This window comes from Frankliniella occidentalis, unplaced genomic scaffold, assembly GCF_000697945.3.
Source record: "Frankliniella occidentalis isolate FOCC.00 unplaced genomic scaffold, Focc_3.1 Scaffold4, whole genome shotgun sequence".
Classification (NCBI taxonomy): Eukaryota; Metazoa; Arthropoda; class Insecta; order Thysanoptera; family Thripidae; genus Frankliniella; species Frankliniella occidentalis.
The window spans coordinates 2,918,314-2,936,200 of NW_026267134.1; the positions used below are offsets into that span (position 1 = coordinate 2,918,314).

Genomic DNA, 17,887 nt, shown 5'->3' on the forward strand with positions numbered 1-17,887 from the left:
TCTCTCTCTCTCTCTCTCTCTCTCTCTCTCTCTCTCTCTCTCTCTCTCTCTCTCTCTCCACATCTCGGTCTGAGCCGCTGGGACACCCGCGTGGGCCAGCGCCGCGCCACACCGCGCCACGATTGCATCGGACCGAATTCGTCATGTTCCCGTCCGCATCTATCATCCTGCCCTACCCCAACAGCAACAGCAGCAGCAGCCGCAACACCGCGAAAAAAAAAAACACAAGTGTGTAAACAGGGGCGACCAGTTCAAGTGCGGACTGTCGCGAAAAGCAATGACGATGCGCAAGCAGCCTGCCGATTTACTTTGATAAATCCAGAGCGATTCGATCCGGACCAAACTCCTCCTCGAGTATCACGGCGGTCATCAGCCGCAGCGGCGCGCCTAGCCTCCCAATAACGACTCGCCTGCATTATACGCGCGACAAGGGCGCTGTGCAGCCGATCAATCGTGCGATGGCGATCAGCCGGGCCCGGCCGGGCGCAGGCCTGCATCACCAGCTTGACACGCGGCCGGGCGGTCTGGTTTCGTCGGGCTGCTGCCCGCTGCCGATGTGCTGTGGCACCACAAGCGCATTGCAAGGCTTTGGTCTGGTCCGGAGCAGCCTGTGGTCCAGTATGGTACGGGACGCCTCCAGGACGCCTCTGGAGACGGCGGCGGCCCGGCGGTGCCTTTAGCTCCTGACGCGTCCAGTCGACCCCCCAACCGGAGCCGCGCCGCCGCCCCGGAACAATCGGCGCATCCGGAGCTTGGCGTGGCGCGCGGTCTAGTTTGACGGAGCGCCGCCGACCTCCGCCGATCAGACAGGAAGCGAGAGCGAGCGGCGAAATCAACTTCGCGCGCTCGCCTCCTTCCTGCTGCACCACACACAGCCCCGCCGTAGCTTTTGGCCCCGTGCGCTCCTCTGTTCCGGTCACCACGACCACCAGAGACGTCCATCTATACCCCGTGTGGAGCCCGGGCCCGAAGTGGGACTCCTGTGAGCAGCCTAGCCTACCCCAACAGCAGCTACCCCGCCGCCCACGAGACTCTCCCCAGGCCGGCAGCAGGCCGCAGGCTGACCAACTCGTACATCTTGTAGCGGCAAGCGGTCGGCGGTCAAGGAGGAAGGGTGGCGTATAAATCATCTCTCTCTCTCTCTCTCTCGGGCCGCAGGGCGGGGCGGGGCCGCGAGGTGGACAGCGCTAAAGCTCTCAAGGGGGCTTTTTCGCAGTCGGGCCCCTTTCTAATTCCCCGGCTCTTTTTGTGCGATCAGCGCTGGCCCCACGAGGGGTTACAAAAGAGAGGGGCGAGAGAGAGAGAGAGAGAGAGAGAGAGAGACAGAGAGAGAGAGAGAGAGAGAGAGAGAGAGAGAGAGAGAGAGAAAGAGGATGTAGTTGGATAGCGATGTTTCCTCTTGGTGCGTCTGCCTGCCTGTGTGCCCCGGTGATGTAGTCGAACAGCGATGTTTCCTCTCGTACGTCTGTCCGTCTTGCCTGCCCCGATGATGGAGTGAGCGACAATAAGGGGAGGGCTGGTGGTGACACTAGCCCAGCGATTCATTAAGATATCTCTACCGATCTGCGGCCGGGCCGAGCAGCAGCAGCGGGCGCGCCGCCGCGGCCAGCGATGGCAATCGCTGTATGACTTTCTTGTTTATAGCTGTTAATTAACGTTATCAGTCAATACGCATCGACAGACAACCCGTTTCACACACACGCGCGCGCGCGCCCGCGCGGACACAACTTCTCCGGGTGTCAACTTCCTCCACGAGTGAGTCATGAGGGAAAACAAGAAAAGTGCAAAATCATTTACCTACGAGGGAAAGAAACAAAAATCTAGGAACTAAAGAACTTTTAACATAAACAGAAATCCGCAGAAATCCTGAGAAAAAAAAAATGGTTACTGTAAATAACTTTTGCCTTTTGGTGCATCATTTGAAAGCAGGTGGGCGGTCACGCAGCGGGCGCATCATCGTCTGACGGGTTTACTTTAATTGAAAGGAAAGAATGGGAAGCATTGGGCGGATCATCATAATTAAAGCAGACAGCTTGGCGGGGCGGTCGGGCGGACAGACAGACGGACGGACAGCCGCGGCACGCGACCAACCACGACTGCCCGAAAAGGTCCCCTGGAGCGAGAAGGAACAACAGAGGGGGCGAAGGCCTAACCTTTCAATGAATGTCGCCTATGCTCTTGCTGCATATTTTTTATCATTCGACGGGTACCGTCTCCGTTTATTTTTTAATTTTTAGACAGCGGAGTTGTCTTCTACGATCGTTTTGCCCCGATAGTCAATTGTTTTACATGGCCCTTTATGGGATATTAGAAACCGGTCTAACGATTTTCTTAATTTTTTTAAAAAAAATAGAAAGTTCAATTTTAAATTGATCCTCGAAGTTTAATCAAAAACTTAATTTTCAGTTTTTTGCAAATTTAAATTGAAATCGCTGTTTCTATGGTGATACTCGGCTCGTCACGAGAGAGATGGAGATAGTTTTGCATGCAACAAGTAGGCCGAGCCGAGCCAATCCAGAGGAAAGAAGACACCTCTAAAGTCTGCGTTCAAACAATCCCTTCCTTTGCTACAATGCACAGAACTAGGATAACACTACTTTTTTTCGAACGCCACCACCTTACCGCCTTCTCATAATATTCCCATTTTCACCACTAATTCTAAATAAAACAAGCAAATCATCAAAAACATTTATCCGGGTTTTCCGAAGGAGCACACTTCCTTTACTATAATAAGGAAACAGACACAGATGGCAATACTCATATTCGAACGCCACCACCTTCCCGCCTTGTTATAAACGCTTTCATTTCAAACACACGCTAAAGGGAACACCATCGACGCCATTTTCATTGAGCTTAGAGTCAAATTTATTGGTCTTATTTAATAATTCCTGATTTGAACCACATAAATACAGCCCATTAACTACAATATGGGGTATACTAATTGTGTTGTTCCTGGTTGCACAAGTAAACCAGACACAGGTATAGTATTCAAATATTGGCCCAAAAACCAGATCCTTTCTGTGCAATGGCAGGAATATTTACCACAAATTCTAACCTTAACGCGTTAACGGCCCTATAGATTTCAATTTTTACGTCGGAAATAGTCAAAATATTCTATTTAATTAGATGTTGTCATAACTAATAAATGATATGATATTTATTTTTAGTTATAGGTTGGTTGTACTAATTGGCTTCGCATACTTTTTGCATGCTATGAAATAATATTATTAGCGAAGGCGGATCTACAGTTGTGGTTATGAATCATAGTTTTTTTAAAAAAATATTCCTCGGAGCCGCGCCTCAGCTGCAAAGGGCGATAGGTTGGCAGCATTGTTAGCCGCCGCGCCTTCTTTTAAATGCGATTTGGAAGTCACAAGTACAGTCTTCGCTAACAATGCCTATCGTCGACTGATGCTGACCGGTCGCGTTCGAAACAGCGTTTATGCTGAACCTATTTACACGGCGGCGACTTGTTATTATTCAAATGCGACCACTGAAAGCAAGGAGTATCGACACCATTGTACAAAGCAACAGGCGATCGTTTCTATTGGTCAAACTTTCCCGCGGAAATTCGTGATTGGCTAAAATTTCCCTGGCTCGACTCGGCCTACTGCTCAGCTCGTCATTTCCATGGAAACTTGTGGATGAAAACTCAAATTTCTCAAATTTCATCAGTCGAAATTATAGCAAACATATCTCGAAAAATTTCTAATTTTCTGTAGTATTTTTTATTCAAATTTCATTAACTTGTCTAGAAATAGAAAGCACCTTTGTTGTCTGTCAAAATTTACTAAATACTACCTCCGTTGTCTTCCACGATTTGGTGAAATCGTATTTTTTTGTTTCTTCAGAGTGGATGGGAGAATTTTTACTGACCTGCTCCTCTCCTCCTAGGGCACACGTCTCATAACAGACCCGTTCTAAATAATGCTCGGCTGTCGCATCACCCGTCGCGCGTCGCGAACCCACCCGGGGCACAGGCCGACCCGCCCGGCCGCCTTCTATACGGCGCCACGCAGCGCCACGCCCACCATTATATTTTGAAGACTAATAACAGAGATCGTACCGGCGAGGTAACCTAATGCCATGTTAATTGAATGCATGCGAACACATGCCCCATCCCCCCTTGCCCTGCCCAACTTCCACTTCTCTCTCTCTCTCGCCCGCCTTTCCTGTACAACGCTCTTCCTCTTTCCCCAGCGCAGAGCGCGCGCGCGCGCGGCTTCTGCCTGCCACACCACCTTGTCGCGCGCGGTCCTGGAGAAGAGGAGGCTGGAGAGGTCACCCTGGTGAGGAGGAGAGCAGTCTGGAGAAGAAGACGTTCTGGAGAGGAGGGGATCTGTTTGGAGAAGGAGTCGCCTTGAGATCAGTCTGGCTGGAGAAACGTCCCTGGATACCGGAAGAGCAGTACAGAGAGGAAGCTTTCCTGAGGAGCAGCCTGATGGAGGAGCCGTTCACGCAAAGTATTGTGTTTGCTAAATTTACAAAGGCCCACTTCTGTTTATTTAGAAAAACACTATTTTGCGTGAATTCTATAGGAGGAGAGGAGGGGAGCAGTCGGAAGGAGGAGCTGTCCTGAGAAGAGGAGCCTGGAGGAGGAGCCGTCCTCAGAAGAGCAGTCTGAAGGAGGAACCGTCCTGTAGGAGAGCAGTGTGGAGGGGGAGCCGTCCTGTAGAGAAGAGCAGTCTGGAGGAGGCGCCGTCCTGTAGAGATGAGCAGTCCGGAGGAGCCGTCCTGTAGAGAAGAGCAGTCTGGGGGAGGAGCCGTCCTGTAGAGAAGAGCAATCCGGAGAGGGAGCCGAGCAGCTTGCCTCCAGAGAGTTTACGATCTGATTGTTATGCGCTCATTACGCGGCATCCTCCCAGCATTTAGCGACACACAATGAGTGCGTGGTGCATCGCCTCCCGCCCCGCGACGCCTCCCGACGTCTCGGTGACCGCCCGCCTCATGCGCGAGGAGTTACCGCCCGGCCCGGCTCGTACGTTTCAATTCTGTCCACCCTGACGACGCAGTCCTTAGGTAATCAAGCATAACGCTTTCGGACCGCACAGCATAGGAGATGGGGGGAAAGGGGTGGGGGCAGGGTTTTCTTTGCGGGGGCTGCAAATATGGGGGCTGAAGGCTGCTGGTGCTGCAGTACGCGCCCGGGCGGCGGCCTTACACGGTGGCCTCACGGCCTGACGCTCTGCGCGGTCCAGGGGGCGGAGGGGCGGGCGGGACGCTACGTGAGACACATTCTGGCAGGCAGGAGGGCCTTGTTCAGCGTTTTTCTCACTCGGCTGGGCAAGAGGTCTGCGAAAGCCAAACCAACCGGCCGCCCGCCGTGGGCAGGCGAGCATTTCCCGGGACGTGCAAAAATCACGTGATGCTCAGCTCTAGTCTCTCCCGCCGTCTCTCTCTCTCTCTCTCTCTCTCTCTCTCTCTCTCTCTCTCGCCCACTCTCAAGCTCGACCAAAAGACGGCGAGTGTGTGTGTGTGAGAGAGAGAGAGGGGGAGGATCCCGGACCAGGAGGCGTAGCGCGGGGATCAGGCAGAGATAGAGGCGGAGGAAGGGTGTGAATGGACCAAATCAATCGCAGGAGGCTGCGCCTCGCACACAATGAGGGAGGGACAAAGAGAAGGAGAGAGTGAGAGAGAAAGACGGGCATGAATATCTGAATGCGCGCGCACAGACCGAGTGTAAATCAGCTAGCAGCCAGTGGGGCTAGAATTTCCCCCCTGCTTCACCTTTTCGAGAAAGGAAGAAAGAAGAGAAAAAATACAGAGGGTAGAGGGACGAAATTTTAAATGACATTAGGGGTATATCGGTAGTGGTAGTAGTGTGTGGGGGGTAGGGAACAACGGCCGACCACCACGTCGCATCGAAAGAACATTAAAAAATAATAAAAATGATAAAAAAGGCGACGACGCTAACGGGCCGGTGGGATTTGAATACGGAATGGGGGCGAGGGAGGGGGTGGGTGGCGCGAGGAAAGGGAGGCTTCGGCTCCTCCGCACCCCCTCCCTAGTCTCCACCTACCCCTCCCAGGCCCTTCTCGCTCACTCCTGACGAAGAGTTAGTGCGGAATTATCAGGAGTAGTCTGTTTGATTGCGAGCAAATTGCTTGATTTATGTTTATGACTTTAAAAAAGAATCGCGCGTCGGCTCGCTCTGCGACCACCTTTTAGGCGAGCAGCGCTGCCGAGCAGAGCGGAGCAGAACGGTGGGCGAGGGAAATTATACTCCCATGTACGTCCCGTGCCGCGTCGCCCTGCGGGTGCGAGAGAGACGGTCGTAGTCATTGATAGCTCACCCAAAGGACCATTACATATGCAAATTCTACCCCACTGAATAAGCACTGTTTTCGGAGGTGTGACATGTGACAGCAGAGGTGTCGCGGCAGGTGGGTGTGAGACGAGTATTGAAATTTTACAGTAAACGCGCCTGGCACCACTGAGACAAAGTGACAAATCAATTCAATGGGAGTAAACGACAGGTATTGCTAGAAATCAGTATGGGAGTCAGTGGTTTGCCGCGCACGACCACATGCATATGCGGATGCCTACCCGAAATCTTAAGATACCATATACACCCTGTTTTCGAGAAATACCTGAGGCAATGTACGCGACCCGCGAAGCTATACGCATCTCGCGCTAAATACCATACCTCCCCCACCCTGTTCCAAAGGTGATGTGCCAGCGAAGTCCCCGCCCCCTCCTTCCCCATTCCACCTTTCTTCCTGAGGGCACCCCCACCACCCACCCCCCAGGCACCCTGATGTCTCTCCCTTTCTGTCAAAGGCAGCTTTGGGCGAGAAATGAAGTGCCTTCAAGGCTATAGATTCTGGGCTGCTCTTGGGCTCTCCAGGCAGGGCCGGGTCCGGCCGCCCTTCGCCGCCGCCGCCCCGAGCTCGCCTACACCAACGGCGAATATCAACGGGGCGGGGCGGAGCGGTGCGGCCCCAAGTACCGCCGGGAGAGATACTTTCTCAGACATCTGCACCTCTGGGCTCAAGGGGTCAGGTCCATTCTTTTCTAGCACACTAAAACTAGTGTCTTTTGTTATCAGCGCTATGAGAAAGCAGCATCAAGCGCTGCTCGAAGACGCACGAAAGGATCTGTGAGCGCGCATGCGGCGGTGGTTGGCAAAAATAGGAAAACAAATAAGAAAGGGAGACGATGGGAGTAAGACTTATTCATAGGGAATCGAGGAGGGTAACCTTTGGTACTGACGGGCCATAAAACACACGACGGCGCACTCTAGTGTCCACAATCGAAACTCCGCCACGCCCCGCCCCGCGCCACCAGAGCGCCACCAAGGGTCCCCAGTTAGTCTTTTAGCGATCATTCTTTCCGTCCTTCTCCTTCTCTCGGCCGATTGTCGCCGCTGGGTGGCGCGGCTGCAGAATGCATTTTTACGGGCACATTACTCGAGCGCCGTTGGTTTCGCATAAAAGCAAAGGAAGAAGAGCAAGGGCATGATGAGCAGCAGCAGCAGCTGTTGGGCGGGCAGCGGTGAGGAAGTATAGGAGACGGGAATTACCCAATCACTATTTAAGATCGAGCGCGGGAAGACGATGGTGTAGGTCTTGTAAGAATCACTTAGCTCGGACACTGGAGGCGGGGATAAGGTATTTCATTAACGCCCTACGGGCTTCCGCCCCCCCTCTCCCTCTCGCACACAAACACACACGCCACGGTCGCGACAAACTGCCGCGTGCAAAATGCACTCTCCCGCCACGCCACAAATTGAGGCGCGACGCCAAGAAAAATGGCGCATGAATTTAATAGAGCTGAAATAGAATGGCTCGTTCGGCCATTTGCATTCAAATTCGAACGACATTTGGGAAAGGAGAGGGGAAAGGAGAGGGTGAGATTCCGCGCCCGCCGGGCCCCACGGCGGCCCGCGTGTGAAAGAAAGAGAAAAGAGACACATATTTTATGACGGCGGTGCTTCGGACGTCGGGTGAGGGATGGCGCGCGCGCCCCGCCCCGGCCTCAGGCCTCACTACCCCCACCACCACCCTCACAACCCCCATCAGAAGGGCTCTAAGCACACGCGCATTAGACACGTAATTAAAATGCAATCACCGGCGAAGGTATCACAAGGCCATGCCTAATAAGTCAAGGCCGACGCGATGTCAACGTGGCAGACACCGGAAGGAGCAGGAGAAGAAAAAGAACAGGGGGTAAGAGAACGTGAGGAGCTGGGAAAGCTTTGGAAAAAAATAAGAAAGAGTAGGGCAGGGCTAGAAGAATAGAGCGAGAGGAGAGCGAGAGAGAGAGAGAGAGCGCCCGTGGCGGGGGATGCTAGTCCGGACGTGGGGGCGCAAACAGGGGAATGCGCAGGAGAAGATGCCGCTGGAAATTTCCCGGAAACATCGGGGCGTCTTGGGGCCTCCCTCTTTCTCGCTCCGCTCCAGCTCCCCTGCTCCTCTGCCCCGCCGCGGGAGGCGATGGAGCGAGAAAGCGGCGGGGCGTGGCGGGGGCAGCAGCAGGAGGGGGAGGGGAGGGGGCCACCTGTCAAGAGCTCGTGTCCGACTCAACACCTTCGTCAATCGTTCCCACTCTTTCAACGGGGTAAGCATTCGCGTACACTGCAATAATCCGAGGAGTTTATACTAATAAACTTTTTGTTCCGCATAGAAAATTGTAACTGGATAACAAATTAACACACCGTCACTTGCAACTGCACCCAAAACCGTTAGTTCTGGATTTTTGGACATTTATAGTTCTTGTTTTTTAGAGTGCTCGGCTCGGTGCTTGTTGAGTATGGTGTACAGAACTTCTCATAGAGGCAAGAAAAGCCGCAACAAAAGAGTTCTGCATTTGAAGTTCTGCAAGTAAAGACCTTTTCAGATTTTCGAGTGTAACTACTAAACGTTTTGGTTCGCCACTCACTGCACAAAAAACTGCAGTACAAATCGTTGAGCCGCTACAAGCTCTCGTAGCGCCTGGCAGGTAGGCAACATCTTGCCTGCAGTGCATGCATGTTTTGCGGGGTGGCCTACCCCGAGTCTCGCAGGCGCCGAGCTCCATGATTGACAGCTTAAATATGAGAACAACGAACGCACTTTCTGGATGATCCCTATATTACCAACGCCGTGTAGCCTTTGTGGTTAGACCACGTTTAAAGTTAATATGATAGACGTACACGACACGCGCCCCTTTTCATACACTGTAAGGAAAACCTACAATTTAACAACAGTCTGGTGTTGTCAATTATTAACCAGTAGAGGATTGTGAAATAATATTGTGGGGTGAAAACACTGGAATAAAAATACGATATTGTTATTTCAAAGTACAACGCTGTATTGTATAGGCAGTAGCTGTAGGTTTTTCTTTCAGTGTAGATTGGTCATTGGTTTACAGTATTGTCCATGGGGCCGTTTGGACTGCCCCATACTCGATTGGCATTTTCCACTTTAACCGCCTGTTCAGTGGGCTGCGGCCACCGTCGGCCACTGCTGCCGCCGCCACCGCCGGCGCGGCCCGGGATGAGATACACAGCGCTGCCCTTGTCCGCGCCGTGCGCCGTGTTGTGGGACCGTGTGTAGTGTGTGCTTTCTAGATCCGTATACCCCGTGTACCCCGCGCAGCCCCGCACCCCTCCCCGCTCTCCCACTCCTTATTACACGGTCGCGGTGCTGTTCGGGCCGGGGGGTACACCGGGGGGTACACCGGGGGGTACACCGGGGGGTACACCGGGGGGTACACACACGGCCCGCGCGCGTGTACGCTAATTGTGCTCATCGCCATGTCGGGACAATGATCGCGCACACAGTCAAAAGATTAGCAGCCGGTCCGGCGACGGACGCGAGCGCGCTTCAATACGATGATGTGATCGCACGACTGCACACACACTGGCGAAAAGTAAAAGGTAGATGTAATAACCTTTTTACTTTTCTGCGGGCGGGGTTTTGAAGTATGCTCGTTTAGTGTTATTGTGCTCATTAGCCTCCAAGTGAAAGGCCAAGACTGCTGTACTCGATATTCCTAAACGTTCCAGGTAAATGACCATAGAAATTTCCGAGCAGTGAGCCCCCATGCACACTCAGGTGAGAGTACCCCCGTATAGCATGTCCCCAGGAAAGCATCTGCCTGGAATGTGATAGGCGGTTACAGGCTGGCAATGACACCATCTTTTTACTTCCCATACGTTTGATAAGCAAAACTCCCCGAAGCCGCTCCCAGCTCAGCTCCATGGAGAGGATCCTCTCTGAGAGTGAGCGTTCACAACGGCAAAGTGCGTGATTGTGGTGATGATTTAATTTGGACGGCGGCCAGCGCGGCGGGAAAGGGGGGTTGGAGGGGCATTGGAGCCCGAAGCGGGGACCGTACGGGGCCCAGGGGCTTATCTTAATACTCCTTCCCCATATGAGCCGAGGACGACATTGGCCGTTTTGGCAACGGTAGCAAAGCGCCAATGAACGGGCGTTGCAGTCCCGCCTGTGTACACCACGCGAGAGTCGCGAACTCCTAAGCAGCGCGAGGCTGATGACGAGTGAAACTGATGTGTGTGAGAGAGAGGGAGCCAGAACCAGAGCGGGTGGAAATGAGACCTCACGAATAAGGATAATACGGCAGACAGCAACGGACCCGTTCGGCCAGGGGAGCCGGCGGCGCGACCGCGCGCGCGTGACATCGACAGCAGGGCTGCCAACATTCGATGTCTCGAAGCGCTAAAACGACTCGGCTCGCAGTGCAGCCAACCCCATAACCCAGCAGCAGCACTACCACCACCGCACGTCCCTGACGGCGAAAACCTGATACACTGTTGCCATTGATTGAGTCTTTGCCTCTCGCCAGTCCCCAGATAATGCCGCATTTAATGCTCTCAAATAAATTGGCTAACTCTTCGCTCGCCCCATAAATATTATACGCCGCCCGTCGCTGTAATGCCACTGTAAAAATGTCGCTCGGCGGCGGCGGCGGCGCGGCGGCGCGTGGCACCCACCGGCGTAAAACCGCGTAACTCCTTTTCCTCTCAAACCGACACCGAGATTTAAGAGCGACTACACTAAAATTATCCCGTACGAGCGGCCGAGCCGCGGCGCCACCATTTCTTTAAAAAAAAAACGACGCACTTGACGTCGTTCATTTCAATTTTAGAAAGAAAAATCTTCTTTAGTTAAAGCCCGTGTGGTGTCAAGAAAACACTCCACCCGAAGCGCCCGGCGCCACGCAATAGTTTCGGCCATGTCATGTAAAAAATTAATATAGATCATTGATGGACATGTAAGGCCTGCTATATTATTATAGCAGTGCCGGGCGGCGAATAACGGCGCATCGTAGAATGCACTCATGCTATGCAAAACAGCAGCTGTTATCCTCAGAGCCAATCCGCAATCGGCCCGAAATAGCAGCGCTAGCCTGCCTCGCGCGAAAGTGCGTCCCTCTGCTCGCCGTCTCTCTCTCTCTCTCTCTCTCTCTCTCTCTCTCTCTCTCTCTCTCTCTCTCTCTCTCTGAGTCGTTGGACAAACCGACCCCGCCTTATCTCCCCGTCTCTCTCCCACTCGCTTGACAAACGGGAAATGAGTGGTGCGCCTCAAAGCGGCCTCGAGGCGCCGCTCCCTTGGGGCTCTCCTCCTGCTGCCGCCCCGCTCGGTTCGGGGCGTCGTGTGCGTTTTGAAAGGCCATGATAGCGAGCGGGACATCTCGTAAGGTTTTCACGTTTATATCCTGGGAACAAACAGTCCCGGCCGACCAGGAATAGACGGTACGTACGCATCCGACCGCACGGCGAGGTCTCACGAGGCGGCGCGCTGGGGGCGCAACAGAGAGATAGAGGGAAAGCCTAGAATCTTTAATGATCAAGTACTTTGGCTGCGTAAACTTTGTTTACAGATGTATTGCCATTATCGTCTGGACTGACACAAAAATTTTAAAAAATCTGTCAAATATTAGCAATGATATATGCGTATTTATATTTCTTTTTTGGCTTGGCGAAATGACAGCTTCACTTTCCCCCTTTTTTGTCTGGTTTCGTCGACATTTTATCGGCAACAGCAGCGGAGCCTTTTACGATTCATAAACACGAATCACCTGCCATAATTTACGGCCCGTTAATGATCCCCATTGACAACCCGAGTGAACACGTCGAGTGACAGAGTTAAATTGTTTCAAGACAGGTTGTGAGGACTGCGGCTTTCGCAAAGACAAGATTGCGGAAGACAACATTACACAAATCGATAAGTGAATAATGTTCACAAAGTTGTTTGTGTTTTGGGGATAAGTAAAAATGTGAAGGATCTTTTAGAGGCGAAACTGCTTGTGCATGCTGACTTATGTCCAAGCAGGGGGTGGGGAAAGATAGGGAGAGAGGGAGAGAGAGGGGAGAGAGAGAAGAGATGTGCCTGCGGCGTTTTATGCCACCCGCTCTTTATTTTATGGGCCGTTACATTGTCTAATGGACCGCCCTCCCTTTTTTCACCTCTTAAGGTAAATTATCCCGTCATATTTCAGATCACTTCCAGGAACGAGGGCGTTTTTCTACACCGGACCTGATTATTGGCAGAATGAAATATGTGGTCAGGGCGGCGCTGGAGGCGCGCGCGCAGTGGACAGCCCCGACACCTTAACAAGTCCCCCGCACTGTGCATCGCAATCATCATTTCCTTTTTCTGCGCCGCACCCCTTTGCTTTGACTCCACTCTCTGCTGCTCACGCAGACACACATCGTGCGACAAATGTGGTCGGGGAAGAAATCGCCATTGATTATTTTATTAGCGGTACAAAATGATAGAGTTGCCTCCATCAGCCCCCGCTTTGCCGCTTCGCCGCGGCCGCCCCGCCACCCACTCGGCCTCATCGAATCGAGATAAACCCCGGGGCCCACCAGTAGTGCTGCTATCCGAACTAAATATAATAATAATAATAACAAGTTTTCGCCATTAAAGAGGATCGCTGCGGAAAGTTTGTGCCGTGGCGCGGCGGGGGCAGCAGGCCGCGGTGGCGCCTCGCATGGCGCCCGCGAGTGCAATCCGCGCGGGGCAACTGATCTACCCTGCAGTGGTGTACACTGCCAAACACACTGAGCCACCTGATGCATTTTCCAGCACGGTAAAAACAATGTCTAATTTTTAAGGGAAAGGGGAAAATTTTGAGGAACTTGTATGATTGGAGAAGAATAAGTCCTCAGATTTTGAGGAATCCTTTTTTTTTAATGTGGGATTTTCCCTCCGTTTTTGATGAGATAAGCCCTAAAAATCTTAGGAGTTTTTCTCAATTATGATGGATGTCCAGAAAGTTTTCCCCTTTTCCTCCCTACATATCCGACATTGTTTTCCCGGTTTGCTCGTGCTGATGATAGACGCTGTTGCCCATTTTGTTTTCAACCACATCGTGTTTTCAATCCAACATCCTCCTTGCAGCCCTCTTATTAGTGCTGCTGATTCCAAACTTCTACGTGTCTCGCATATGGCAGCCATGCATACGAGACGGCGCGGCGGCCGTCCAAATCGTCATCGTTGCATTTGAAACAAGTCCTCTTCCACTCGCCTTCCGCGCGTTGTACAGCTTCTTCTCCTGATGACGGTGGGAACTACATTTTTCACGTCGCAGATGGAGGGCGTACCAGCAGGTGAGTGTTTGGGGGGGGGGGGGGCACCAGGCCAGCGGCCAGCGCCCGTAAACAAAACGCTTTCGCTTGCTTCGCTTATTGCACCCCTAAAGAGTGTCGGCATTCCAATCACCCGGAGGTGTCGCCAGGACAGGGAGTGGCCGCCGGCCGTTCGACCATAGCGGTGCGAGATTCCATAGTTAATAAATGGTCCACAAATTACTTTACTTTTAAGAAGAGGGAGGGGTGTTTTATTGTGGTACTGATTTAGAGTAGCAATTGCTACTCTAATTTAAGTTAATTTAAATTAAACATGTTTAGAAGGCAACTGCGCATATAAACTACGTCTGAAATTACGTCCCATGATTTCGAACATTTTCGGAGTGAAACAGACGCAATCGCAGCGTCTAAACAGCGCCTTACAACAACACCACCCAAACCTAAGCAGTCATGTACAACGGCGAAAGAACTCGAACCCCTAAAAACGGCGTGAAAGCCTCCCTCTAAAAGCAAAGTAAGCGGCGACCGCAACAAGGTCGTTCCGAGTGTCACTGGCGGTGCTGAGGTGGGAAACCCGTTCGGCACATCGTCATCATCAACCCCCAGGCAGGCGCGGCGGGGGCGGGCGGGGGCGGACGGGACGGGCGACGCGCAGCGTGGGTCCCACGGGGTCCCCGCACTTACACCGCATGTTACGACCCCCGCGTGGCGGGGCGTGGCGGGGCGTGGCGGGGCGTGGCGGGGCGTGGCGGAGCGTGGCAGGCGCACTGCCAGCGCGACACTCCTCCTCGCAGAGCCGTAAAGCGGACTCACACTGACCGAATCCCCATATCCCTGCGGTTCCACAGAATTGACCGGCAGCGCGGCGCGCTGCGGCGGTCGCACCGCTCCTCCCTTGCGGTCTTGGGAAGATGCTGCTGCTGCTGCTGCCCCCCACGGCTGCACCAAGCACTGGCCCAGACGGGATGAAAAACAAAGGCGGAGGGTGGGACGCTTCCCGCTAGGCCGCCCCTCTGCCATTTGGATGAAGGCGCACATCTCGGTCTGCGCGGCTCCATTCACTAAGACCCAGCCCAGCCCCCCCCCCCTTCCACCCGCAGAGGTGCGCTCGGCCCTAATTGTGAAGTGTTAACGGCCCCGGGTGGCCGTAGGACGAGGGTGCGGCCGCTCCGGGGACCCGCTCCGGGAGACCGACTCCGGGGGATGGGGTTGGATATCCCCACCGATCTGTAAATCAGACCCCGATATCGCTTCAGAGAGAGAGAGGGATCCGGGCCTCGGCCAGTCGTGGCAAGGAGGAGGGAAACGCGTGGGTGTGGAGGCGGGGAGCAAGGAGTGGGATGAGGGGGGATATTAGGGAGGGGGATAGAGCGCTTGCGAGGAATCACGTCGCTATGGGCTAGCACTGGTGGCCGCTCAAAGTGTTGATCTAATTTGGCGCAGGGGTAGAGATATCGTGTGACCTGCGCATTAGTCCATGATTTGACTTGAGGTCGAATAACTGTACTAGTTTCTCGCGAGTTTCCGCAACTACTCGGAGGGTGGTCTGTGTCCCTTGCACATGAGACCCCCCCCCCTCCCTTTCCTCTATCCCCATCCCCTTAACCCTTCTCCCTCTCCCGATATACTTCCGATCTCGGCCGCTTCCACGGCGGCCGCAAGCGAGCGCGAGTGAAGAAAGTCGAAAGTGTTGAGTGTGAGGCGGGGGTGAGACGGGGTGGCGCGGGGTGTGCCCAAAGACCCAGAGCCATTACCCTTAATGAAACGGCCTTGGGATTACTGCGCCCCTTTGCACTACTTTTCCCAAGTCATTCCATTTGTTTCGATTCGATACCTCCAATCTCCTGCTTCTGCTGCTGCCGCCACCACCACTGCCGCTGCTGCTGCTTCTAGGATTAAGGGCTGATGGCAGCGAGACTGACGACGACACAGGGGGTAACAGAGGAAGGCGGTACTTTAGGGGTGAGTTTGAGAAGAGTCAAGGTAAGAGGGGGACAGTATTTTAGGGGTGAGTTTGAGGAGAGTCAAGGTAACGGGAGGACGGAACTTTATGGGTGAGTTTAAGGAGAGTCACGGTAACAGGAGGAGGCCGGTATTATGAGGGTAGGATTTAGAAAAGTCAAGGCAAGGAAGACGGCGGCATTTCAGGCGTGTTTGAGGATAGTCAAGGTAACAGGCGGGCGGCACTTCAGGGGTGAGTTTGAGGAGAGTCAAGGTAAGCGGAGGGTGTGAAGCACGACGGGCGGGGCGGTCGGTCGGCCGCGCGTCGCCGATTTATGAATGGCGTGCCGCCTTATTGGCACTCAACTCACTATTGGCACGCCGACAGGCACGCGCTCGCGTTACTCGCACGCAGAGCAAGCTTATTGGCACCGCCGTCCGTCCTGTCGTCCCCCCCGCTCCGCTCAACAGGACCGACCAGGGAGAGGGAGATAGAGAGAGAAACGGTAAAAAAAGTCCAAGCGAGAGGAAGAGAGACGTATCGCCACCTCTCAGTTCGCGTGCTGCGGCATGAGGAGGGAGGGACGGACGGAGGGGGGAGTGCGTTCGCCCCCCGGGCGCAAACCCAACCACACTCAACCCAGCGAAAAAGAGACAGATCGAGAAAAACAAATATCGAATCACTCCCCCCCCCCTCCCCCTTGCTATCCCGAACGAGTGCGAGAGAGACGAACGCAACGATTTGCCAAGAATTCCGTCCTCACGCGATACGCTTTGGCACTGCACCGGCCCCGGCCACGTGCTCCCCTGCCCATTCATTGGCCGAAAGCCCGCCAAAACAAAACACGATGCACCAATCAGGACGCGCGGTCGGTTGCGGCGGCAAAGAGCCTCATCACCTGACGCTGACGGCCCCGGACAATGACGCTGCCGCCGTGTCCGTCTGTCTCTCGCTCGGCCAACACTTTTGCTATTGCAGATCAGTATGGAGAGGGGCTGATCGTTCGTGCTCTCTTGCTGCCCATGCAGATGACAGAGTTATTAGGGACTGGACCAGCCCCCCTCCCCCCTCTCTCTCTCTCGCTCACGGCAGCATGGCGTTCTTTAGGGCCTCCGCGTGCTGTCGCCTCGTTGCTATGTCCAGTGTCACCGACAAAAGCGGGCGTCCGAGTAACAGCGATGAGCCGAGGCCCCGCCGCACTTGCGCGCCGTGCGTGCGAGAGGCTGCCGATTCGGACGCGGACACAGTTTGCTGCTCTGCGGGCGATGCAGCCGGGCAACTTTATATCAGACAGGGGAGTGCCCTTACACCTCTCTCTCTCTCTCTCTCTCTCTCTCTCTCTCTCTCTCTCTCTCTCAGCCCCCTTTCCCTCTGCTCTTCTTCCCCTCCACATTTCCCGATCAGGTCGATCCATTTTGATCGACGCGGGCACTCCCGCTGTTACCCACGAAGAAAAAAAAAAGCAAATACAAAAATACAAGAGAGCGCATCATGTTTCTCTTTTTATTCTAAATTAAAAAAAGGGTTCGGGCGCCTCTAACACCCAATTATCACGAGACTCGCATTAATTGGAGATGATTTCAATGGTTATTGCTCTAGTTTATAGCGAGACATGAATAGACGAGTGGACAAGGTGCGTCAGCATGCTGCTACTGAAGAAGCCAAAGCAAGAGGACGCTCATCCCAGACCCGTCACGAGTTTATCATCCTCAACCTCAACGTGTTCAACAACGTCGCGCAATAAAACATTGCTTCGTCGTCCGCCTATTTCCGAAGAAATCAATCACCCCCCCCACTGCTGCTGATTGCTAATTATTAATATATACGGCATAAAAGGGCCTCCTCTATGCTAATGCCTATTTCTAATTACGCGGCTAAACAGGCGAGAAATGAGCCCCGCCGAGAGGGGCAGCGGCGGGCAGCAGCGGTAACCTGGCCCCGAGGACTCGCCCCGAGGACGGCGGGGGAACCTGCTCGCCTAATGGCGCGCTATTTGTTCTTAAAGAGCACCTAACCTTCTGTACGAAAAATAAAAATACTCCATTCTGGTCTTCAAAAATACAGTTTTACAGTGATTACTTAAAAATTATAACAGCGAAACAGTTTAATTTTTATGACATTATTGGCTGAGCTTGCGAAGCCTTTGCTGTGATGTGGGGTGCAGGGAACTCTTTGGTCGTGTGTCTGTCTATCTGTCTGTCTGTCGATCTGTCTGTCTGTCTGTACTGGCCCACGTTTCTCTCAGACGGTAACTTCAATTGACTTCAAACTGCGCACGAAGCTTCAGTATAAGTCGAGACGTAATGAGTTTAGTTTAGAAGTTTGATATAAGATGTTTGAAATAAACGATCGTTTAATTTGAATTCGTAGTTTGGTGGCGGTAGGTTGGTAGCACGGCGCTCGAG

General features: G+C 53.4%; 1 protein-coding gene across 11 annotated transcripts in view; it reads right to left on the bottom strand.

Annotated features, from left to right (window-relative positions):
• LOC113204169 (nuclear factor 1 X-type) overlaps positions 1-17,887 on the bottom strand; it is a 165,067-nt gene that overhangs the window by 60,455 nt on the left and 86,725 nt on the right. The window lies entirely within an intron of this gene.